The sequence below is a fragment of the Macrobrachium rosenbergii genome, chromosome 53, assembly GCF_040412425.1.
Source record: "Macrobrachium rosenbergii isolate ZJJX-2024 chromosome 53, ASM4041242v1, whole genome shotgun sequence".
NCBI classification, from domain to species: Eukaryota; Metazoa; Arthropoda; class Malacostraca; order Decapoda; family Palaemonidae; genus Macrobrachium; species Macrobrachium rosenbergii.
The window spans coordinates 182,824-210,323 of NC_089793.1; the positions used below are offsets into that span (position 1 = coordinate 182,824).

The following is a 27,500-nucleotide window of genomic DNA, read 5'->3' on the forward strand; positions in this document are numbered from 1 at the left end:
TTAGTGTTTGGAAGGCAGCGAGTGTAAGTGTGGCTTGCTGGTGCTAGCGGCTGCCGGTCGCAGGAGAGTTGGTCTGTGTGTGTGAGAGAGAGAGAGAGAGTGAGAGAGTGTGTTTGTGTGTTTGTATGTGCGTGCTGCCGGTTCTTTGAAAGATACGCCCCAGCAGACCACAACGCCACCAGGTGAACGCTGTTACGACAACACACGTGTCGAGTTTTGGAAAAGAGGAGTATAGAGAAATACGTCGCACAGGTGCTTTTTCGCGTCTCACGAGTGCAAGTGTCCTGTCCTGTCCCGTCCTGAGTGTGTGTGAGTGTGTGTGTGTCCCCCAAGGAATTCGTGCACACACACACACACCTTTTTTAGAGGTGGGGGGGAAATCCGGCTCGATCCCAGGGCCGCCGTGCAGTGACCCCAGTGGGCCTTTTAAAAGGACTGTCCAAACCATCTCGGCATTTCTTAAATACGAGAAGAAGAACCGAAGCCGCCTTCGGAGGGAAGGAATTTAAAGGAACCTCTCTCTCTCTCTGTCGCGTCTGTTGGTGAACAAGACCGTCTCCCCCGAAGTCCTTTTCTTTCTTCACAAACACCTGTTGGTGGCTCGTTCGACGATCAGCTGATATAGACAGCTCTTATTAAAAGGTGAGGCTTTGGTTACTATCACCGTTTTTATTTTTATATTTGAGAGTTATTTAAGGATGGAGATGTACGATTTACATCATTTTGCGCGTCGGATAAGAAGACTCCTGTATGACAGTGGGGAACAACTTGTCAGTTGCCAACGCGTGTTTTACGCGTTACAAATCTATAGCTTTACAGGTGAAATTGGTGATTTCAGTTCAATTTTGTCATTCAAATCACGCTTTACGTAAATTCCAGTCCGTTATCGATGTTTCATCAACATGATGGATTATCGCTCTTTCTCCAAATCCCCTTAAACGTGGCATTTCCTGTCATTGAAATTCCCGGCGGATTCTTGGCGCTCTGTGGCAACCCCAGCATCCCGTAGCCTTGGGTTACCTGGATAGGCTAGAGTGGTTAATGACACTTTCGCTTACCTGTTATTTTTATATGTATTTTTATGTATTTTTAAGGTAAGTTGTGATATTGGTGTTGGCGGCACTTGATTAAAGTTGTCGTAACAAGTTCTCAGGTGCGGCCTATTCGTTGCGGGATCCGGTTAAAGATAATTTGAAGAGGCTGTTTTTATTATTTTTTTTTCCTCAAAGTTCAGCGGTATTCAAGGTTAACCGGCCGAGCCTACATAACTTCGTAAGACTCTTGGCAAAGATCGTTCTCCCCCAGGGATGAGCTCTCTCTCTCTCTCTCTCTCTCTCTCTCTCTCTCTCTCTCTCTCTCTCTCTCTCTCTCTCTCTGAAGTTTCACTGCGGAGAGCTTTCAGAGGTGAGATTAATATTGACTGGCCTAAGATGATTTAGCTCAATAAAATTGGCTTATGCTTTCGACTTGAGGCGATTATTGTAATATATGTTTTAGTGTGTGTATATGTGTGTGGTTTTCGTAATGGGGCTAATTTTGTCCAGTGAGGGGACCCTTATTTATTTGTAACTCACAGTTTATACTTATCTTGAATAAGTTTGTCATATATTTATTTAGAATATTTGGCCTTCCTAGTTTTTTTAATAGCTTCGGCGTCCTAGTTTTGAACATAGTAACTTTCCCTCCTATTTTTTTTTTTTTTACAAACTTGGCCCTCCTAGTTAATTTTTTGGGAACTTGATCCTCATAGCAATTTTTGAATAACTTGGCTGTCCTAGTTTTTTTTTTTTTAATAACTGTCTATCGTAGTTTTCTGAATAACTTTGCCCTAGTTGTGTTTTTTGGAGGGAAAACTTGGTCCGCCTAGTATTTTTGAATAACTTTGCGCTTTTAGTTTTTAGTTTTCTTTAAAAGAAAACTATTGTGCCGGCTGTGTCTGTCCGCCCGCACTTTTTTCTGTCCGCCTTCAGATCTTAAAAATTACCGAGGCTGGAGGCTTGCAAATTGTGTGTTGATCATCCACCCTCCAATCATCAAACATACCAAATTGCAGCGCTCTAGCCTCAGTAGTTTTGATTTTATTTAAAAGTTAAAGTTAGCCATAATCGTGCTTCTGGCAACGATATAGGATAGGCCACCACGGGGCCGTGGTTAAAGTTTCATGGGTCGAGGCTCATACAGCATCTATACCGAGACAATCGAAAGGTAGATCTATTTTCGGTGGCCTTGATTATACGCTGTAGCGGCTGAACAGAAAACTCGATTGCTCCGAAGATCATTGTTTATTTTTTTTATTTTTTTTTTTACCTGGATTGCGGTGTCCTAGTTATTTTTGAATGAGTTACATGTCATTCATTTCTTCCTAAATATCCCCGTAAGTTCCAAGCCTTCATGTTTATATCCCAGTGGTTCTTAACCTTTTTATTACCACGCCCCCCTCTAAGAGTTGGTCCTTCCCTCCACACCCCCTCCCCTTGCATCTATGAACAAAATTCCCTCCTAGATTTAAAGGAAAATAAAAAAAAGAGAAAGAGATTGGGTGTTTATATTTTTTGGTAATGAATTAGTGAGATACTTGACACTGCTTCTTAGCGACTCTTGTTAAGAGCATAACGAATGTAATTAGAGAATTTTTAGTTTTTCCCTATGGCTCGCGGCGCCCCCCTTGGAAATTGCTGACGCCCCCCAGGTTGAGAACCACTGATATAGCCTATACATTTCTTATTGAATTCAACATTGCAGTTGAAGCCTCCTGAAACTAAGAATGCTACAAAAGTCCTATCAACTGGCATGCAAAATATTGCAGAGTTTTACCCCCTCCCCCCCATATTTAAAATCCTATATACCAAAGAGCAAAAATTACCCGTCTCATCAAATACTAAAGAATAAAAAAATAGGCAAGGAAATAGGAAATAATGTTAAGAATTAACTAAAAAAAATGAGAAAATACTAATTGAATAATAATTGACATTTAAAATATTGCTGAGTTTCACCCCCTCCGTCCCCCACAAGTTTAAAATCCCAAATACCATTAAGCTAGAAATTGCCGGCACATTAGATAATAAAGAATAAAAAAATAAGTTATCATATAGAAATTAATATTAAAAGTAACTTAAGAATAAAAAAATGCTAATTAAAGCAATAAAAGAATTTGGAAAACGTCATACAAGTCATAAGTTTTACTATTGATAAATTAATTAAAAAGTAAGTAATAAAAAATGTTAGAAATAACTAAAGGAATAAAAGATACTAATTTTAATAATAAACAGTTTGAAAAAAACAGCTTAACAAGTCATGTGTTTAATGATGGATTTCACAAAAATTAAAAATCCAGTCTCTAAATGCATTGTTAGGCAACGCTTGCATGAGCATCCCATTGTCTATAAAAGGAAAAGATAATAATAATAATAATAATAATAATAATAATAATAATAATACGAGAATTTACAAAAAAAGTGTGGTTAAATAATAATAATAATAATAATAATAATAATAATAATAATAATAATAATAATAATAATAATAATAATAATAATAATGCGAGAATTTACGAAAATAAAAAAGTAAGGGTCTAAATAATAATAATAATACGAGAATTTACAAAAAAGTGTGGCTAAATAATAATAATAATAATGATAATAATAATAATAATAATAATACGAGAATTTACGAAAATAAAAAAGTAAGGCTCTAAATAATAATAATAATAATAATAACACGAAAATTCCCAAAAATAAAAAAAAAGCAAAACAAACACATTGCATGATCCGTCTATTATCTAAAAAAGAAGAAAAAAGAAGAACAGAGAAAGATGGAAAGCAGTAATTACATAATTTCCCGTAATCGCTTATCATATTCACCACCCGTTCCTGCCATTTAGTATTCCCATCACAGGAGGGGAAAGAGAACGCTTCCGTCTGGGTAAGGTTCAGTTTCCCATGCTCTGCCAAATTTTTGGGAACCGCAGTGCGCCCACTGTTCGGTCATACGGGGTAAATGTTCTGGAAGTCTGGTGTGTGTGTGTGTATATATATACACATATGTATGTTTATATGGTGTGTGTGTATATATATATATATATATATATATATATCACAAATGTATGTGTATATGTATGTATGTATTATATATAGAATGTATATATAATAAATTATATATATATAATGTATATATAATAAATATATATATATATACATATATTTATTGAATATTTGTATGTATAGCCTATATGTATATATATGTATTTATTGATTAATTGTATGTATATAGGGTATATATGTTATCGAGAGAGAGAGAGAGAGAGAGAGAGAGAGAGAGAGAGAGAGAGAGAGAGAGAGAGAGAGAGAGAGAGAGAGAGAGAGAGAGAGAGAGAGAGAGAGAGAGATTAATCCATGTATATTAGCGAGAGAGAGAGAGAGAGAGAGAGAGAGAGAGAGAGAGAGAGAGAGAGAGAGAGAGAGATTAATCCATATATATTATCGAGAGAGAGAGAGAGAGAGAGAGAGAGAGAGAGAGAGAGAGAGAGAGATTAATCCATGTATATTAGCGAGAGCAAGAGAGAGAGATATATATATATTAATCCATATATATTATCGAGAGAGAGAGAGAGAGAGAGAGAGAGAGAGAGAGAGAGAGAGAGAGAGAGAGAGAGAGAGAGAGCCTATTTTTCATCATCCTCCATCCTTATCTATCATGACTGATAAGTATATAATTCCACTCCAAATCGACATGGCCAGATCACGTGATTCCTGGGACGTTGACAGGAACGGTAATCTGGATGATAAGGATTAAGGATTCCTGTTCAGGATTCCTGTTCACGAAAGAGACATCCTACGCATTACAAGATGCCGAGGATGAGCTAGAGAATTAAAAGATCCTATTCGCATTTTGTTAGTTTTCTGTAGAAGAAAACTGTCGAGATGGCTTAGTCTGTCCGTCCGCACTTTTTCTCTCCGCCCTCAGATCTTAAAAACTGCTGAGGCTAGAGGGCTGCAAATTGGTATGTTGTTCATCCAACCTCCAATCATCAAGCATACCAAATTGCAGCCCCGTAGCCTCATTAGTTTTTATTTTATTTAGGGTTAAAGTTAGTCATGAACGTGCGTCTGGTAACGCTATAGGACAGGCCACCACCGGGCCGTAGCTTAAATTTTCATGGGCCGCGGTTCATACAGCATAATTCGCTGTACAGAAGTTCGATTGCGCCGAAGAAACTTCGGCGTATTTTTGTACTTGTTTATTATTTTTTGAATGCAAGTATTATTGTAGACTGGATGTTTTGACACTCGCTTTACCGGGGAGAAGACCGGAGTTTTTTTTTTTTTTTTTTTAGTTTTTTTTTGTATTTTTGTCATGTCAGTGTTGTTGTGGTTCTGTGGATTATTAATATGGTTTTTTTTTTAGCCGGGGTTAGTTTTTTATGTCAATGTAATTTAGTTTTTTATTATTAGCGTAGTTTTTCAGTTGTTTAGTTTTTTCATGTCGATGTTATTTTGTGTTTTTTTGTGGATTAGGCTATTTATATAATTTTTACCAAGAGTTTGTTTTTTATATCGCTGTTATTTTTTATATCAATGTTTTTTATTTTTGTGAATCATTAACGTAGTTTTTTTTCTACCAAGGTTTTTTTTTTTTTTTTTTTTTTTGTCAAAGGTCTCGTGAGCTAAGAGACTGCATTCAGTCATATTTGATTCCGTCTAATCCAGTCTATGGAACTCTCTCTTCCATGTTGCTGATTCACCAAATAATCTTTAAATTTTAAGATTCGCCCGCATTAGACCTATACCCTTCCTTTTGGCCTCTCTGCATTGGGTCTGGGCTACAAAGGGGTATTTGGTTGTTGTCTATTCATCTTTTGCTCTTGAAAAATAAATGTGATAGGGTTTCTTATATAGTCCACTGGACCATGGGTCGTCTATGTTGGTTTGGGACATTCCAGAGGTCCACACTAGACCTCTCATATGGCGTCTTTTCGTATAAACTAACCGCCAGAGAGAGAGAGAGAGAGAGAGAGAGAGAGAGAGAGAGAGAGAGAGAGAGCACACTAATGGTCCGTCGCCGTGCAAGGACCCGTGCTGTCATAAGGCGTCTTTTCGTCTAAACCAACCACCAGAGAGAGAGAGAGAGAGAGAGAGAGAGAGAGAGAGAGAGAGAGAGAGAGAGAGAGAGAGAAGGCACTTCAGGATCATCTTCGTGCAAGGAAGGGCCCGTGCTGGCATAAGGCGTCTTTTCGTCTAAACCAACCACCTGAGAGAGAGAGAGAGAGAGAGAGAGAGAGAGAGAAGAGGAGACTTCAGGATCTGCTGTGATCATCTTTGTGCAAGGAAGGGCCCGTGCTGGCATAAGAGGCGTCTTTTTTTCGTCTAAACCAACCACCTGAGAGAGAGAGAGAGAGAGAGAGAGAGAGCACTTCAGGATCATCTTCGTGCAAGGAAGGGCCCGTGCTGGCATAAGGCGTCTTTTCGTCTAAACCAACCACCTGAGAGAGAGAGAGAGAGAGAGAGAGAAAAAAAGAGAGAGAGAGAGAGAGAGAGAGAGAGAGAATCCTATTAAAGCACTAGTTTTTCTGTTTAGAGAGAGAGAGAGAGAGAGATAGAGAGAGAAAATCCTATTAGAGCACTGGTTTTTCTGTGTTGAGAGAGAGAGAGAGAGAGAGAGAATCCTAATAAAGCACTAGCTTGTCTGTGTGAGAGAGAGAGAGAGAGAGAGAGAGAGAGAGAGAGAGAGAGAGAGAGAGAGAGAGAGAGAGAGAGTCATTAGGCCTAAGCTGAGTCGTTACTCTTACTATAACTCTGCCGTAAGTAGTGCTGTCATATCCTTTGTAGGCTTAGAGAACACATGAGGCTGAAAAAGGGAAGACAATGGTACTCTTCCTTTGGAGGAGGAGGAGGAAGAGGAGGTGGAGGAGGAAGAGGAGGGATTCTTCTTTTGTTTTCTTTTTTTAATGAGATTGTTAACTGATGTGTTCAAAATAATACCAAAAGTTTTGTAGTAGATAGGCTATATATATATATATATATATATATATATATATATATATATATATATATATATATATATATATATATATATATATATATATATATATATATATATATAGAGATAGAGAGATAGAGAGAGAGAGAGAGAGAGAGAGAGAGAGAGAGAGAGAGATCTTCCTGTATTCACCGTTGTTTTTGACCGTTAACATGTTTAATAAAACCGATGTGTCTAAAGTTCTTCCATCAGTGCTCTGTGGTTAGGTGATAAATATTCGGGTTATGTTTTTCTTTCAATCATTTTTAAATAAACTTTTCTAACAGTGACAGAGTGTCGATCTTATTCCAATTCAATATTTTGCGAGTAAACTTTCTTTAAAGTGACACCAAGTTCTTCTAAGTAAACTTTCAAAAGTGTCCAAGAATGACGATCTTATTCCAGCGCCGTTTTGGCGAAACTCTCAATTCTTCTTCTTTAACAAAAACAAAAAGGAAAAACCGTTTGATTGATTGCAGTCTCTTCCAGCGGTGCGTATGTATTTGAGTAAAGAGAAAATCCTTTTATTATTTCGCTTTAGCAGTTGTGCGTAAAATTCTTTTGAGTTCAAGATTTGTTATTTTCCTTTTCTTTCCGTTATTGGGGAATTTTCGGTTTTGTCTGAGTCTCTCTGATGAGTCTTTCTTCAAGGTTCTTCATACTATGCTCTTTTTACCTCAAAATCATTATTATGAGCTTCGTTTACTTTAAAATGTTTCTTATAAGGTTAATTCATCTTGAAATCTTTCTTACAAGGCTTATTTAGGTTATCTTAAAATCTTTGTTACTAGGCTTATTTAGGCTACCTCGAAATCTTATGAGGCTCATTTTTTTTTTCCACAGATCTCTGTTATGAGGCTCATTTTTTCCCAGATCTTTCTCTTGGGCTCTTTTACTTTCAAGTCTTTCTTACAGGGTTCAAAATAAGCGTGCAACATTTTTAAAAAATTTTTTATGAGGCTCATTTACCTTGAAATCTTCTTACAAAGTTCATTTACCCTAAAATCTTTCTTACAAGGCTGAGAATATCCCTTCTGTTCTTTGAAAGCTTAATTACGTGGCTCATATACCTATAAATCTTTCTTACGTGGCTCATCTATCTTAAAATGTTTCTTACAAGGTTCAAAACATTCTTGCAATTCATTAAAATCTTTCTTACGAGGATCTATCTTAAAATTTCTCTTGCGAAGCTCAAAACATTCTGGCAATTCTTTAAAATCATTCTTACAAGGCTCAAAACATTCTTACAATTCCTTAGAATCTTTCTTACGAGGCTCACATACCTTAAAACCATCCTCACGAGGCTCCATTTACCTAAAAACCTTTCTCACGACCTTAATTTTCCTTCTTACAAGGCTCAAAACATTCTTACCATTCCTTAGAATCTTTCTTACGAGGCTCACATACCTTAAAACCATCCTCACGAGGCTCCATTTACCTAAAAACCTTCCCCACGACCTTAATTTTCCTTTCCTGTTATCGCACCCACGCCAAAGGCTGCAACCCATCTCTCTGTTATTCTTCGACGCAACATCCTACTTCTCCTGGTGGTAGGTTGGTCAGTGTTTTCTAAAGTAATAAATTGATTTCACTCCTTGGCGATAAATTTCAGGAAGTGCCGTGTTGGGCTTTCGTGTTATCAGGCGACCGGCTTTGCCAAAAGCCAGTCCAGTATGGCCTGGTGCTACAGAGAAAGGTCGACCTCGCCACTTCCCTTTCTCTCCCCCTTGTTTGCACTTTTCGTTGCCTGCAAATTGACTTTGGTGGGATGTAGGGTGATAGTGGAGCGAAGGGATAGGGGTCGATATATTTATAGTCTATATATATATATATATATATATATATATATATATATATATATATATATATATATATATATATATATATATATATACACACACACTTGTATCCCTTATACCTTGTATACCATTACGTGTGTATGTGTTTGTGTCTTAGTTGGTGTAGCCTAATTATGGCATAACTGTAAACACTGCAGTTACAGTATTTAATACGAAGATTCAGTTAGGAAAAATCTGAGCATTCTTGCTCATAACTTAACCACCGTGATAGTAATATTAATATGTTAATGGTACATATGTATGCTTATTAACACTAGTTATGAGATTAGTTTCCGGGCTTTATTGAATAGTCTTTATAACAAATTAGACAGTAATATGTAAAGGAGGTCAAAAGAGAGAAATAATAAAAAGGGTGTTTTATTTATAATAATAATAATAATAATAATAATAAAAATTATTATTATTATTATTATTATTATTATTATTATTTTCCCAAAGTTTTTATCTACTGGACTCACTGTTTAAGATAATGATTTTCTCTCTCTCTCTCTCTCTCTCTCTCTCTCTCTCTCTCTCTCTCTCTCTCTCTCTCTCTCTCTCTCAAGAATAATAATAATAATTATTATTATTATTATTATTTTTCGAAGTTTTTATCTTGTGGACTCACTCTTCTGGACTCTCTCTCTCTCTCTCTCTCTCTTCTCTTCTTCTCTCTCTCTCTCTCTCTCTTCTCTCTCTCTCTCTCAAGAATAAAGAATGCTTTATTGCTTACTGAAAGGTTCAAGCAAATTGCTGGAATACATTGCTTTAATGTTCGTGGTACCATTGATTATATTGCGTTAAGATTCACGGTACCATGCAACTCCTGGAACCAGATACCGTATTTTTTATTTTTTTTCCACATCTACCTACACGTCATTCATTGTGTGTGTGTGTGTGTGTGTGGGGCTGAAGGGAGAGAGAGTGATAGGGGAGGAGAAAGGAGGAGGGGCAGAAAGGGGGAGGGGGTTACCGGATGCAAACCTACGCTTTGCACAGTGAAAGCGAAAAACAGGTGATCTTCCAGGGTGAAACTCTTCAGGCATTCTCTGCGTACTTAATACTGAATACTCTCTCTCTCTCTCTCTCTCTCTCTCTCTCTCTCTCTCTCACTCTGGTGCCCTGCCAGATTTAGTTCAGTGACTCCAACTCACGCCCCGAGATCAGTTTCTCTGATGTCGACTTACTTTTGGTTTCTCCGCATCCACTTTTGCTCTCTCTCTCTCTCTCTCTCTCTCTCTCTCGTCAAATGTGGTTTGTTTTGGCCTCTACAGAGGTTTAGCACACTGCTGTTGTTCGTTTCTTTTATCCAGACTTTTTTTTTTTTTTTTACTTTGCTGTGATCAGCAAGTTCTTAGTCTTATTTCATCGGTAATGAAAGCAAGCTTTCCAGTGAGGTGTTAGACCACAAGTAGTTGACGTATTTTAATCTTACTTTCTGAAACGAGTTTTCATTTATTGCAGTCATATTTTTTTAAACGAGTTTTCATGTGAGTCATTTATATATTTGTACGGTCAGTCTCTTGTGCTTATTTTCACATCATGCATTTTTTATTTTAATTTCTTTCAAAGCAAGTTTTTTAATGCTCTATATGCCATCTTACGTAATAATTTTTTTCATTCAACGACTTACCTTCATTAATATTTTCCTTTTAAGGCAAAACCTTTATCATTCCATTTCATCTAAAGCAAGTATTTTTTTTACTGAACGATTTAATATCATTAATGCTTTTTCTTCTAAGGTAAAACCTTCATTATTCAATTTTTTCTATTGCAAGTACTTTTTTTTCATTCAACGATGTACCTCCATTAATGCTTTTCCTCTAAGGCAAAACCTTCATTATTTAAAATGCGCATTTCGTCTCATGTCATTGGCCTTTCTCCTAAAGCTGGAATCCTTTTTTTCTTTTTAATCGTTCTTAATGTCACCTATAAATGTCATTTGGTTAATTCAAGGCTAGTGGTCCAACGTACCTTTTTTTTTTTTTTTTTTTAAACAGATTTTTTGGAACTCTCGATAGTTCTTTGTTGTAGATTATAGTCTGAATTACTCTATGTATAATTATCATTGGCACCCTTTTTTTTTTTAGTTTTCTGCAAAAGGAAACTATTGTGCCGGCTTTGTCTGCCCGTCCGCACTTTTTTTTTGTCCGCACTTATCCTGTTCACCCTCAGATCTTAAAAAACCACTGAGGCTAGAGGGCTGCAAATTGGTATGTTGATCGGCCACCCTCCAATCATCAAACATACTCAATTGCAGCCCTCTAGCCCTAGTAGTTTTTATTTTATTTAAGGTTAAAGTTAGCCATAATCGTGCTTCTGGCAACGATATAGGATATGCCAGCACCGGGCCGTGGTTAAAGTTTCATGGGCCGCGGCTCATACAGCATTTAATACCGAGACCACCGAAAGATAGATCTATTTTCGGTGGCCTTGATTATACGCTATACAGAAAACTCGATTGCGCCGAAGAAACTTCAAGAAACTTCGGCGCATTTTAAACATATTTCGGGATCTCTCGATGTTTCTCTCTTGTAGTGTATAGTCTGAATTACTCTTTCTATATAATTGTCATTGGCAACCTTTTTTGTTTCTATTTTAAACCGATTTTGGGAATTCAAGGTATTCCTCTATTGTAGGTTACAGAGCCTGAACTCCTCTCTGTTATAAATGTCATTGCAAATGCATGTTTGCGTGTACAGTACGTAGCCCAACGCCCCCTTCCCCCCACCCCTTAAAAAAAGAAAGAGCAAACACTGCTCTTAGAATGTTAAGGTACATTCGCACCTGCGCCAATTCTTAAAAAGCTTTCGGTACCTAAGGAACTTCCTGCATCAGTATTCACCTGCTTAGGTTCGACAATGGCAGTACGTTTGTGTGCGCTGTTTAAAAACATGGCTGCTACACGAACCGCACTTTTATTGTAAGGTTTTGCTGGTGCAGATGTTTTTTTTTGCTTAAGTTTACTTAAAAGTGAAGTTAAAACTGTAGGTGTTTTGTGTTTCTGGGAAATGAAAGTGAGCGGATATTTTGGAAGTTAGTTTTTGCCTTGCTGGAACTGGTATGTTCTTCGGAAGCTTGAATTTCAAGTCAGGTATTGGCCCCTGTGGGCTTGTTCTATATGAATAGGTTTCATCTTCTGGGTAATAATAATAATAATAATAATAATAATAATAATAATAATAATAATAATAATAATAATAATAATAATGTTTCCAGTGTTATTGTAGAAATATCAACGATTTATGTAAATTCAATTGATCTTCACTACATTACATCGACTTCTTCTTCTTCTTTCTTCTTTCTTTCTTCTCTTTCTTCTTCTCTTTCTCTTCTTCTTTCTCTCTCTCTCTCTATATACATATATATATTATACGTTTGAGATTATTTTTATCAGAATTGAGAGAGAGAGAGAGAGAGAGAGAGAGAGAGAGAGAGAGAGAGAGAGAGAGAGAGAGAGAGAGAGACCCCTAACTGTACCCTATTTTAAGCACTTTAAAAAAATTGCCTACATCCCAGACCACATTTTCCTGTGTACTCACTTTATCTCTGCTGCTCAAATCATTAGCGCATAATCAATCTGCAACGTCCTCCTCTGATGACAAATTCATCCGTTCGTTCCTTTGTTCTCTTCTCCAAATATTGCTCTCATTAGTGGCGTCTTTTTATCTTAATGCACCGAAATGCAAGTTGACTTATTCCTTCAACTTTGCATCCCAGCGTTGCGTTAATTGAAATGCGTCATTGATTGCATTTTCAATTATTTTTTCCTCTGTAGGAGAGTAGCGCCGTCAGTGCACCTCATGCGGGGCAATGTAGGCATTACTTAAGGGTCTTTGCAGTGTCCCTTCTGCCCCTATCTGCAACTGTTTTCATTCCTTTTATTGGACCTCCGTTCATGTTCTCTTTCTTCCATCTTACTGTCCACCCTCTCCGCGAGGTTTTCCTCCTGTTACACCTTCCAGACTTTTACTGTCAATTTTCGTTTCAGCGCTGAGTGGCTTAGTTGCCCCAGTGCTTGGCGTGTATGCCTAAAATCTATAAATCAATCAATCAATCAATTATTTTTTATGGTAGCTAATTATTATTAATAGATAAATAGATAAAATATAAGTAAATTATTAAGATACAAGGAGAATTGTATCAGGGTAGTAATGCGTTGCATCTTCGCTTGAACCTCAAAAGTTCAATTCTCCCTGTGGTTTTAATAATTTACGAGCATTTTTATTTATTTATTAATTCTTTAATTTGTTTTTCTTTTTTGATAAACGATCTCCTCGTTCTGTATTTCCTATTACCTTCTGCAACTTCCTTCAAATGAACACCATATTCTTTGGAAGCTTGAATTTCAAGTCAGTGGCCCTTGTGGGCTAATTCCATATGAATAGGGTTAATAATAATAATAATAATAATAATAATAATAATAATAATAATAATAATAATAATTTTTGTACATACAGTATATCTATAAAACTCTGCTTCATCTTTCGTTCCATCGTCTATTTGAAACGCATACGAAAACAAAATACATTCATTCAAAAATATAAAAAAAGTGAAGACAGGGTGATCTGAGAGAGAGAGAGAGAGAGAGAGAGAGAGAGAGAGAGATCTGATAACTATTACTTAAATTTCCAATCCATATATTATCCAATAGAATATAAACAGATTTCAAACCACAATCCATTTAGGTGAATGACAAAGATTCATATCTGAATATAAATCCCACGTACCAAAGTACTCAACGCACAGGGCAGTGTTTTTCTTTAAAGGATAGCATTACCGTGTATTTCTTCGATAAACAACAAAGTCCTATGATAATCAATTTTGGGCCACACTCCGTGAGAGTTGCCCTTTCTACGTAAAGCCTTGAACTTTACTTCCCACAGGCGTGGCAGATGGCTACCTTATTTGAAAGGCGATCGTATTGGACATAAAGCCAGAAACAAGCTTGTAAGAGACATTTGGTGTCCGTTGCATGCGGCACTGGGTCATAATGGGACCTGTTAGCTATTGGAGTTAGGAAGTTGAGGCAATCGTTAAATAATGCCACAACAGAAATATAGCTTTTCTGTTACTTATTTCTTTCTAACGAACACCATATTCTCTGGAAGCTTGAATTTCAAGTCAGTGGCTCCTGTAGCCTTATGCCATATGAGGAGGGTTCAACATCTGAATAATAATAATAATAATAATAATAATAATAATAATAATAATAATAATAATAATAATAATAATAATAATAAAAAAATAATATTAATAATAATAATAATAATAATAATAATAAATAACCTTGATATTGTTTAGCTTCATTCTGTACACGTATTGATTTTACAACCTCAGTTCCAAGGCCCTTTTGTAAGTGGAACAACATTCTTTTTCTTTTGTTTATACTTCTATAAAGATGTCTATATCCAACTAGCTGGTTACTGTGTCTTATTTATAGCTGTGAAATCACATTCAGCAACCATGCATCAGCCAGAAACCCGTTTTCTTTGATTTTTAAGGCATTGGAATAACTTTGAACGGGCATACAATGTCCCTTTTCAGACATGGCGTTATTTACATTTGTTGAATTGTGTCTGAGTCTCATATTCCTTCTCTTTCGATATTCTTTCATTTGACAAAAACGTTTTTGAGTAACATAGAAATGTTTCTATTGTAGATCCCTGTATTTCCAAGGCTCCCTTTGTATAAGGGAGTTTTTATATACCTCTTATTTGTTTCCACATTGACTCGACTGCGTCTGACTCATATAACATATATTCCTTCTCTTTCGATACTCTTGTGTTTGTTCAAAACATTTACCGGAATAACGTAGAAATCCTTCTATTGTAAAGCCTCGTACGTACAGCAGTCTCCCTGAAACAATTTTTATACCCTTTATATGTTTAGCCACATCGAATACTTCAAACCGTGCATCATTTTTTAATGTCCTGTGACAGTATCTGTTTTTTTTTATCTTCCCTTTTAGAACAGGTGCCCTTGTATTTGTTCAGAACATTCCTGAATAACATAGAAATGGTTCTTTCGTAGAACTCTGTAATTGCAACAGTGTACCTAAAATAATTTTTATACCCTTTGGCTTATATGTTTGGTCTGCGACAGTAGTTCAAACCCTGCATCTATTTTTAGTTTTCTGTAAAAGAAAACTATTGTGCCGGCTTTGTCTGTCCGTCCGCACTTTTTTCTGTCCACCCTCAGATCTTAAAAACTACTAAGGCTAGAAGGCTGCAAATTGGTATGTTGATCATCCACCCTCCAGTCATCAAACATACCAAATTGCAGCCCTCTAGCCTCGGTAGGTTTGATTTTATTTGAGGTTAAAGTTAGCCGTAATCGTGCATCTGGGAATGATATAGGGCAGGCCACCCACCGAGCCGTAGTTTAAGTTTCATGGCTGCGCTCATACAGCATTATACGAGACTCACCGAAAAGATAGATCTATTTTGTGGCCTTTTGATTATACGCTGTAGCTGCTGGTACAGTAAACTTTGATTTTGTTTCTTTTCTCTTTTAGAGACGATTCCAATGTCGGGCGTGTGTGTGTGTGTGTGTATGTGGTGTTTGCATCTTGTCCTTTGCAAGCAGCGCCTTGCATATTTTAATCCCCGGTATTGAACCTCTTCCGACCTTTTTTTTTTTTCTTTCTTTTTCCCAGGAATTTTTCTCTCGTTTAATATTCATACTTTTCGAGCGCGACTCGGGCTCCTCGAGTTTCGTCATATTGTTTCTCAGCATGAATCTGTAAAAGGTTAAGTCTTGCATTTTGTATTGGCATAGAAATGATTAGATACGATTGGTGCTTGCTTTACTCCTTCGCCGTTTATGCATTATTGGTGAAAGCCTTTTAGGGTCTATGTTGATGTATCGGTGGAATATTTGCTGTTGCTGAGAAATTCTAATAATACACAGATGTACAAGCAGATATACACTGGCAAAACCGCGATGTCTCCCCAGATAGTGTCATATAGCACAAAGGTTGAAAAAATTGTTTAATTGGTTAGCAAAAGATCTTTTTCTCAAGCATTGTGAAGCTCTGTGATACACTGGGCAAGAGTTTATGAGATTTATTATAGGAACGCGTACCTGTCTCTATATTGACTGTTACTCGACTGACGTGGGATGTAGCCAGAGGAGAGAGAGAGCCGGGTTGAAAAAAATAACAGACGCGATACATTATTTCTCATTAGGAATCATTTTATATAACATTATAATTGATAAAACAACAATATGCTCTCTCTCTCTCTCTCTCTCTCTCTCTCTCTCTCTCTCTCTCTCTCTGAGATCACGTATATTAATTAGAATTTGGCCCCACCTTGCATTTTTTTGGGGCGAAGTGGTTGTGGGAGGAGGCGGTGTTGCAAGATGCAGAGTCCTGGAGGTTCATTTGTATAAAGCAAGAGCTTCTCTCAAAAAGAGGAAAGTCTCTCTGTTGTCTTAGTCGAGGTTCTTGTGCGTGTTTTTTTTTTTTTAATGTCAGTTTTTTTTCGTTCTGCAGTTTTTTTTTATATAAAAAAAAACCCTGGCACGGGTGCAGACTGCAGTTTCATCCTTCATAAAATGTGCATCGTAGCCACATAGTGTAGGCGTTTTTTTGTCAGTTTTTTCGTTCAGTTTATATATATATATATATATATATATATATATATATATATATATATATATATATATATATATATATATATATATATATATATATATATTCTATATATATATATATATATAAAACTTCCTGAAGGGGAATAGACTGCAGTTTCATCCTTCATAAAATGTGCATCGTAGCCACATTAGTGCTTTTTTTTGTCAGTTTTTTCGCTCAGCAGTTTTATATATAAAAAAACTTCCTGAAGGGGAATAGGCTGCAGTTTCATCCTTCATAAAATGTGTATCTTACCCGTATAGCAGTAGGCGTTTGTTTTTTGGGTCAGTTTTTTCGTTCAAGAGCTTTTATTGATATATAAAAAAAACACCGGTATTGGTACAGATTTCAGTTTCATTCTTTATAAAATGTGTATCGTACCACATAGCAGTGGGTGTTTGTTTTTTTATGTCAGTGTTTTTCATTCAGCAGTGTTTTTTTTTTTTTTGAGACAAAATCCTCTGGCAAGTGTACAGATTGCGGTTTCATCCTTCATAAAATGTATATCGTAACCGCATAGCAGTAGGCGTTTGTTTTTTAGGTCAGTTTTTTCGTTCAGCATTTTTTTTGTTATAAAAAACACTGGTATGGATACAGATTGCAGTTTCATCCTTTATAAAATTTGTATCGTACCACATAACAGTGGGTGTTAGTTTTTTATGTCAGTTTTTTCGTTTTCAGCAGTTTTTTATATAAAAAAAAACCCTGCCAGGGGTACAGACTGCTGTGTCATCCTTCATAAAATGTGTATCATAGGTAGTAGACCCAAATAACAGTAGTAAAATATTAGTAAAAATAGTATTAGTGGCGGTAGTGATAATAGTAGTTAGTTGAAAAAGTGTTTAATCATCTCTAGATTTCCTAATTTTTTTCTTTTAGTTTTTTTTTATAGAGAATGAATATTGTAAGTTTTTCCCCCTCCAGTTCCACGTTAGATCCTTGTACTTTATCTCCTTTATATTTTGGATCTCTTTACTTTGCTGTCCAACCGCTCCAACTCCCTTTTTCACTGTGAATATGTAGATGTGGATATTCAGAAAAGCTAAAGAAGTCTACATAATGTAAAGTCTGTATAACCGCTTCCTTTCCCAGGTTAAAAAAAAAGCCTATAACAAGCCTATATAATTACTGCCTTTCCCAGTCTGTAAAAATCTATATAACTGCTTCCTTTTCCTATAAACCGTCGCCTTACGTTACATTAAAATTACTCTAAGGACAGCTGTAAAACAACAGTATATATGTCTCCAGGTTTGGGTAAAAAAAAAAATAACACGCATTTCGCGTGTGTTGTACACGACGAGCAACATGTCACACAGTCCCCGGACTGACGCGGTCCATAATGGCAATGACTTCTCATTGACTCATGCAGTTGCACGCCTTAGGTCGTTATTTATCTCAAAGAAAATGAGGTTGATGTTCAGGGATCGTCTTGTAGACGATCAAGCGAGAATGTAGTTAGATATTTAAGACATACCTATTGGCTTGATTATACTGAGCCTGTGTTCAGTGTGAGTATATATATTATATATTATTTATATATACTGTACATATTATACATACATACATATATATATATATATATATATATATATATATATATATATATATATATATATATATATATATATATATATATATATATATATATATATATATATATATATATATATATATATATATATATATATATATATATATATATATATATATATATATATATATATACATATATATACACACACACAGAAACAGAATATCCTTTAAACCCACTTACCAAATTTTACATAACAAATTCGAAAAATTAAATGAATAGCAATGATTTCTGTAGAGAAGAAATATGCAAATATTCTGAAGGGTTTTGCTTGCAATTAGCAAAGTCATTTGGGGTTTATTAATATGTCTATACTTTTACGAATGATGATTCAGGACAAAATTTTAACTAGATTCTAATATCATGAAAATTAAAATGAATGACGAAATACGCCTGAATGAATTCAACTTATTTTGAATACTTTGCCTCCTTTTACTGCCAGAACTTGAGTACCAGAACTTACCTAAGTTCCACGCATGCAAGTTGTCCCAGGCCAGTTTAAGTAACGAGTTAAAACTGCACAAATTGGCTAACAAAGTTATTCCCCCCTCGGAAAAGTTATACTCGAAAACCCGACAGTGGCCGAATTGAATTGGACAGGGTGTGGTGGGCATTTAGAGTTAAGTGCCCAACTCCTTTTACTTTTTCAAATTCTGTTAGTTAATATCTTGAGGCAGAGGCACATTTGGGGTGCTTCCTGATGACTGTACTCATCCCTGTCCTCAATAGAAAATGGGGGTTGGGGTCAAAGAAAACGGGGTTGCTGTCTCCTGTAGAATTTAGCTCATTGAGGAAATGTTGAAATTCTTTTTCCTAGATCTTGTAGTTGATTGATTGGTGGGTTTGACTTGATTTCATGAAATATAGGCTGTCAGGCTGAGCACTGGGCCATTTTAGGCCATTCAGGGCTTAAGACAGGCCAAGCAGTGGGCCACTTTAGGCCATTCAGGGCTTAAGACAGTGTAAAGAGGGAGTTGGAGTGGCTGAACAGCAAGATAAAGAGATCCAGATGACGTTCAGTGTTCCAAAAGTGGAACTGAGAATAAACTCCACGGTTGCACTAAGAAATGAAAGTTTGAGAGGTTGGACAGCAAGACTGAAGACAGGAATTGTTTGGTGGGAAAGATGCAGTTTAGATATTAAGCAGTCTTATGTTACAATGTACAATTGCATGAATGATGTAATTCGCTTCATATTTACTTAATGCCGTAAGTGACAATCCTATTGATAATTTATGTTTGAAGGAAATTCACACAGATTTATGTGTCAATCACTGGGGATTTTTAGATCTTACATGTTGTAGAAGTTATGTCATCGACAGTTGTAAGGAGACAACGATTACTTTTAAGCATAATAATAATAATAATAATAATAATAATAATCTTTATTGTGGCTCAGGGCCATATACATGGAATGTACAAATACAATACACGCAATCTAGATACATAAGGTAACTTGCTGAAGAAGTAGAAAAAATAGAATTCTTGATAATGGTAATGACAGTAATTATATGGAGAATAATAGAAAAAAAATAGAAAATGATAAAAAAAAATACAGATTACAGACGATTATTTTCCATCGGGGACCTTAGGTTTACAGTCGGGTCCAGAAGGCTAAATGAATATTGAAGATTGCAAAACCTACAGTGATATTAATCACAGCAATAAAAAGCAAAATACCAAAATAACAAGAAACCGTAGAATAATAATAATAATAATACTAATAATAATAATAATAATAATAATGACAGATTCTGGAGATGGCACTTCATAACTGCAGAAATAGAGAATAAGACATTTAAGGAACCGACGCCTCATTATTTCATCTTTCCCACAGTTTAGATCTTCTTGCCTCACTGCTTTAGGATGCTTTGAATCAAACAAGCATATAGGATTTGATTTATGCAACTTACAGTTAGGATGACAGACAGTTCCCAAATTAGAGGACCCACAAAATTTGATTCTAATTTCTTTCTCTCTCTCTCTCTCTCTCTCTCTCTCTCTCTCTCTCTCTCTCTGATTACATTTTATGTCTGTGAATAGCTGCTGGCAGAGACGAGGACTTTTGTGTTTGCACGGAGCAAACGACAATGCTTCCAGTGTCCTGCCTGAGCACCGTGTAAATAAGTAAAGAATTGTGGAGTACGATATTACTTGCTTTCTATTGTACGAAATGAAAGGGGGGAGGGGAGGAGGACTTCTAAATCCGGCAGGGGACTAAGGGGAATGGGAGCCTGACACTTTATTAGATTATATTCGCATTAGAGGGAAATTATTGGATCTTGTAGGGTCCAGGTGTAGCTGATTTCCCAGAGACCTTTCGGAAACGGGGAAAATTCCGGCCGAAATGTTAATGGCATTAGGGATTATGATAGACACGGGTAGTAGCTGGTCTACGTGCGTCTGCGCGCGCGCGCATGTGTGTGTGTGTGTGTGTGTGTGTGAGAGAGAGAGAGAGAGAGAGAGGTGACGCAGAGAATGATGTTTCATGTCTGCCTCTGCTAGATTACCCTTAACACATGTCTAAGTCTCTGGAAAGAGAATATACTAAACATAGGTCACGAACTTATGTTTGTCAGGGTTGATAACATGTAACATGCATAACTTATCACACACACATCACAAACAGGTTGACTACATGTCAACGACTTATTGGCAGTCGTAATCAGTGCTGCATACGTATGATCATCCAGCATTGGCCAAAGATGCATTCTCCACCTTTGGTAATTGACGTGTTTTCAACCTGTTTGTGACATGTATGTAGTAAGTTGTGGACATGTTTATGATATATTTCAGTTGAAAACAAGTTAACAAACGAAGGTGGACAATGAATCTTTGGCCAGTGCTGGATGATCGTATGCAGCTTTGTTTAGGACTGCCAATAAGTCGTTGACATGTATTCAACCTGCTTGTGTTGTGTGTGCGATAAGTTGCCGACATGTTGATGACTTTTTACAGAAATGTGGATCAACCCTTACTCTCATAAAACACCAAGTTCGTGACTCAAAGACATGTGTCGTTTGTGACATGTATGCAATAAGTTGCAGACATGTTTATGACATGTCTCACTGAGGGACAAATGTTAAATAATATAATAATTTTTAGAAAAGTGAGAAGTCTGATTATAATTTAACCATAGACTAAATACATATTGCAAGCACATTGCAATAAGTTGCGATTTGGCTTTCATATCCGTAGTTAGCCGGCTTAAACTGGGTATAATGCAGTATTTTGGCCCTCTTAATCACGAATATGAATGCGGAATTGCAATGTATTGCAATTTGCTTGTATTACAGTAATATTGCAAGCTATGCAAAATTCGCCAAAACACAGCACGGAAAATCTTCGTTGATATACACAGGGTTGTTTTTGATCGAGCATTTGATATTTTTTGTTATTGTCAGTGACTACTAAGGTTTGTAAAACCAAATATTTTGAGCTCTGAAAGGAATGTTTGGGAGAGATATTTGCAAATTATGAAGCACTGTGATTACACTAGTGTGAACTGAATAAAATTTGCATTTTTGAAGTGTAGCTTCTGTAATTTGTTTTTCGAAATTTTTGTAAAATAATCTGGAAAGTCAATCTTTGATTGTTGTGGCAGTTTTTATATTATTATTATTATTATTATTATTATTATTATTATTATTATTATTATTATTATTATTATTATTATTTATAAAATTCATAATAGAAATTCATTAGTGTAAGTTATTATTATTATTATTTACAAAACTATTGCAAGAAATTTTTGAATAGTAATTATTATTACTATTAAAATTTATTCAACGTTATTATTATTATTATTATTATTATTATTATTGTTATTTATTCAACGGCTATTATTATTATTATTATTATTATTATTATTACACAAGCAATCGTATGTGGCAACCCGTAATGCTAATCTCGCTTCCTCTCCTTGCAGGTAAGATGAAAATTGGAACTTCGGAGAGCTGAAAGATTCCTCCTTTGACAAAGAGTGTCCCAGGTATTTGAAAGTGACCAGAGCCAGTCGCTTACACGAGCAGTCGTGGCTTCCCAGTCTCGCTTTGATGATCCCAAATCCTTTAGTTACGGTTTCCAATCTGTTAGTTATGACTTCTAATCTCTTCGAAGTCAGAACTCAATCGTCTGTGTTGCCCTGGATTCGATGTTTGTTGGGTTTTGTGTTTCGTTATTGTGAGAAAAATAATTGATTGGTTTTGGTGTTATTTGAATTTTATGGTAATACGAGGTGTATAGGATCTTGCAAGCTTTTAAGTTGTACTGGTGTTTGTGAATGCGTTGCTATGGTATTTGTTTTAGGGTAGTGAAGGGATAAAATTGTCATTGTAGTGTGTTTGTGTTTGTGTATGTGTGTTTGTGTAGTGTCAAGGAAAAGGGTTGGATTTCTCTAGTGTGTGTGTTTGTGTGTTTGTGTATGTGTAGTATCAAGGAAAAGGGTTGGATTTCTCTATTGTGTGTATGTGTGTTTGTGTATGTGTATGTTTAACAGCAAGGAAAAGGCCTGATTTCTCTATTTAAAGAACTGTGACATTATTATTATTATTATTATTATTATTATTATTATTATTATTATTATTATTATTCTCTGTTTTGAATGCATTACTGTATGGTACCAGCTCAGTGGTCTGGTTAAACTAAGATATACTTAAAGGGATAAAAGTATTATTGTTGTGTATATGTGTGTGTATCTGTTTTGTGTATGTGTACATTTGGCAGCAAGGAAAATGGCCTGATTTCTCTATTCAAAGTACTGTTAAATTATTATTATTATTATTATTATTGCTGGTGTTCTCTTAATTCCTCCTAAGGAAAAGACCTCCCCAGAAAGAAGCTGCAATGTACGAGGTTTTATGATTCGAAAATGGGTCCTTTGGGAGTCATTAGATTCCTCAGCCGCCCTTTCCCCCCCCCCTCTCCTTGATCTATTTAAACCCCTTCCCTATTTACCCCTCCCTTCCTCTCCTCCCCTAATTCTAAACCTTAGCCCTCTTCTTTACTGTCATTTTGGGACTCCCATTCCCAACCCTTCTAGTGCACCTCTGTGTCCTTCTCCTCCCCTATTCTCCCTTCCCTCTCCCTCTCTTCCCTCCCCATACCCTCCTTCTCCTCCCCATCCCTCCCCTTCCCCCCCTTCCCATCCCTTGCCTTCCCCTCCCTTCCTCTCCCATCTCCCTCCCCTTCCCTCCCCTTCCCTTTCCCCTTCCCCTCTTCCCTTCCCTCCCTTTCCCATCCTCTGCCTCCTTCCCCTCCCCTTCCTCTCTCCTCCCCTCCCCTTCCACCCCTTCCTTTCCTCTTCCCCTTCCCTTTTCCATCCCTTGTTCCCTTCCTCCCCTCCTTGCCTCCTCCCATCCCATCCTCCTCCTCCCCTCCTCCCATCCTCCCCTAACTGTAACCTTTACCCTTCTCCTCATCATTTCCTGAGACTCCTATTCCCATTCCTTCTGGTACCTCTGTATGTCCTTCCCCCTCCCCTTATCTCCCCTCCTCCATACCTCCTCCTTCCCTCCCCTCCAGACACATCCCCTCCTCCTCCTCCCCTCCTCCTCCTCCTCCTCCTCCTCCTCCTCCCAATCTTCCTCCTCTCCTCCTAATTCCCCCTCCTCCTCCTCCTCCTCCTCCTCCTCCTCCTCCTCCTCCTCCCCTTTTAGTTGAAGACCCAGTAACAGGACCATTGGGAATATTTTCTCGTAATGTGCCCCCTTCTTCCTGTAAACTTTTGCGAGAGGCGTTTTATTTTAAACTCGGAGCGTTTAAGTTTGGAAATGTTTTCTTCTCATTTTTCTTTTTCTTTCTTTTTCTTTTTTACGTCTCCAGAAGTTTCTGTTTGAAATGATACGGTCGTGTAATAAAACGTAAAAGACTTGCGCGAGTGTCTCGGCTGTCGTTCCAAGCGGTGTTTATTGTTCGAGAGAAAAAAAGGAAATGTTTTCGAAAGCGTCGCATGGATATGATTGGTGTTCGATTGGCGTGACAGGTTGTACAAAGTAATTCGTTTAGTTTAGTGGTAAAATGTGTTGTGTCTCTTAGGTATTGATTTGCTTTCGACTGGCGTGACAGGTTATGGATAGTAATTTTTCAAGCGATTAAATTTGTTATTTTTATAGAATAATAAACTTTTCCTGTAATTTGTCAATCTGCTTTTGTGGGTTTAGACGGATATATAATTTTTGTTTAAAAGAAACATGTAGTTTAAAAAAATATATTTGAGTGGTATGAAGTGGAATGTTAAAAAAATCCTCCAGTTTGTCAAACTGTATTAAATATTGATTGCTTTCTAACAAGAAAAAAAAAGAAAGCGTCTTTTGTGTGACGCTTGCAATTGTTTCGTGAAGAAAAACTTTATTTTTCGTGTAAAAATTTCATGTTGTTTTGACTCACAAAGCCCTTTTGACTAAATATTATGTAGTTTCCGTAAAAATGTAAGAATGTGTTTTTATAACTGTCAAATTTATATATATATATATATATATATATAGTTATATATATATATATATATATATATATATATATATATATATGTAATATATATATATATATATATATATATATATATATATATATATTATATTATATATATATATATGTAATATATATATATATATATATATATATATATATATATTATATATATATATATATATATATATATATATATATATACATTTTATATATATATATATATACTTTACTTTAAATTGTGATTCACTTTTTCATTCCAGTTATTTTTTGTCGTAGTTCTGTGATAAAACCAAATATTATGTAACGACGAATGTAATCAAAACTCAATATTTCAAGCCAGAACAAAGAATTATCATGGTGCCTTTGCCATTTTACAATTAGGGTATCTGAGGTAGATATGGGCTTCTCAGACCGTTATGGATTCCTTCCCTCTCCCCCGCCCCACTCATGCGCAAAGGAAAACAAAACAGTACATAAAACTGATTTATGTTTAATAGGATAAGAGTTTAATGACCGTTTCAAAATGATATAGGAATATTAATGGTACGAGATTTGGGCGTTTTTGTGGAAATTAGTTTTGATATGTTATACAGGAAGAAGAGCGTTCTGGGAATGGCTTAAGATCTACTAAACTCTCTCTCTCTCTTCGCTGAAAAGATATAGCTGAGTTTGCACTCAGTACAATATTTTTCTGAAAGAAAATATTGTGCCGGCTTTGTCTGTCCGTCCGCACTTTTTCTGTCTGCCTCAGATCTTAAAAACTAACATTGAGGCTAGAGGGCTGCAAATTGGTATGTTGATCATCCACCTCCAATCATCAAACATACCAAATTGCAGCCCTCTAGCCTCAGTATTTTTTTTATTTAAGGTTGAAGGTAGCCATAATCTTGCTTCTGGCAACGATATAAGACAGGCCACCACGGCTGGATGAGGGTTTCATGGGCCGCGGCTCATACACCATTATACCGAGACCACCGAAAGATTATACGCTGTACAGAAAACTCGATTGCGCAGAAGAAACTTCGGGGCATGTTTTACTTGTTGGATAAAATGTTTGATTATGCTTGATTACCTGGGCACTGGACTTTGTAACTGGTAGAAAATGATTCTTGTTTGGCATTCATGTGTGAAGTCATATTTGTAATGAATGAACGATTTCAGAATGTCATTTCATCTATTAATATTTTTTTATTTGTCTTCGTGAATACAAAGATAAAACACGAAAAATAAGTGATTTGTGAAAAGTACCTCTTTTTCGACTTCTATACCCTTTTTGTAACGCCATGTAACTATCAATCAATCATTCAGTTTTGTTTTTAAGGTTAGTTATTGCCAATGCTGAAGTAATTCATTTGTGAAGTTGTCTTATTTTAGCGTGTAAAATAATCATTTGTGAAAATTGCCTTTTTTCTGCTTCTATAACGTTTTGTAACGTCATGGCGCTAACAACCAATCAGTAATCCTGTTTGAAGTGCAATTATTGTCAGTGTTGACTGTGATTCATTTATGAAAATTATCTTGTTTTTTACGTCAATGACCTTTGCTTTGTAACGCCAGTTTGCTCTAAACCATTCAGTCATTCATCTTTGAAGTGTTGTTATCTCAATGTTGGTCACTGGTAAAAAGTATCTCCTAGGGTCACTGACCTTTTTTTTTTTCGTTACGCCATGTCGATGTAAAGCCATCTTTCAGTTATTGACTGTACTTGTCACTTTAGGGAGTGTCTCTTAGTGTCACTGATCTTTTATCTTTGCAACGCCAATATGCCATAAGCCAATCAATCAATCTTCTTCTTTGAACTGCAATTAGTGACTGTCCCGTCACTTGTAGGAAGTGTCTCTTAGTGGCCACTGATCTTTGTAACGCCAATTTGCTATAAGCCAATCAATCAATCTCCTTTGAACTGCAATTACTGACTGTTCTGTCACTTGTCGAAATACAGGAGAATACAGTTACAGGAGGAACAGAAGAAGAAGAAAGTTCCACTTGTAATAATATTTCAAGAAGGAAGTCGGTACTGAGACTGATATGGGCCACGGGACGCTGGGGGTTGGGGGGTGGGGGGGGGAAGACGCGGGACAGGTTTCTGGGTGCGGTGGCCAGACGTTGAACTTTCCTCTCTCTCTCTCTCTCTCTCCCCAGCCCCCTTTTCCTTCCCGACCTCCTTTTGTCATTACTTCCCTCCCCCCTTGTGCTTGATGTCTTTTCCTCTCTCTTTCATTCTTCTTCTTCTGCTTCTTCTTCTTCCTCCTCCATTCCCTCCTTTTCCTCTTTCTCTCTCTCACTCTCTTTCTCTACTATTTTCTTCTTCTTCTTCTTCCATTCCTCTCTCTCTCTCTCTTTTCTTTTTTTCTTCTTCTTCCATGACCACACTGCCTTTCCCGTCACCTACACAGGGGAGCCGTTTCAAAGGCAAAACCCGATTAAAATTACTACTATTATCCCCTTCTTCTTCTTCTTCTTCTTCTTCTTCTTCTTCTTCTTCTTCTTCTTCTTCCATTTTCGTCACCTACACAAGAGAGCCGTTTCAAAGGCTAAGCTCTATCACTACTACTACTTTCTGAGTGTAGCTGGGTCGTAATCTCTATATAATATTGACGGGTGACAGAAATGCATATTAATACATAATACATCTTTGTTATTAGAGATTCATAAGGCGTTGAAGTGTGAAGATAAATTATCTTAATAATTGACAGATTAACTTTGTATCACCGTTTAATGGATCACATAATCTCTCTCTTAATGACGAGTAAAGAGACAAGAGCCAGGCGAAAATATAAAGCCAGAAATCTGAGAGCGATAAATCTGCTTCATAGAGAAGGATTATAAGACTCAGGGACAACGAAGTCAGGCACAGAATTCCAAAGCTTGGCAGTAGAATGAAAGAGGACCCAGTGGTTGAGCCATGTACTCCTTTAGAGGTTACGGGTTTCCACTTTTTCAAGTTTACC

At 36.5% G+C, this 27,500-nt stretch overlaps 1 protein-coding gene across 3 annotated transcripts in view; it reads left to right on the plus strand.

Annotated features, from left to right (window-relative positions):
• The window catches only part of Pgant5 (polypeptide N-acetylgalactosaminyltransferase 5), a 665,995-nt gene that overhangs the window by 428 nt on the left and 638,067 nt on the right, over positions 1–27,500 (plus strand). For all 3 annotated transcript variants that reach the window (XM_067096459.1, XM_067096457.1, XM_067096462.1), the window contains exon 1: positions 1–642. This exon is cut by the window's left edge. The gene's annotated coding sequence lies outside the window, so the exon portion shown is untranslated. The remainder of the gene's footprint in view (positions 643–27,500) is intronic.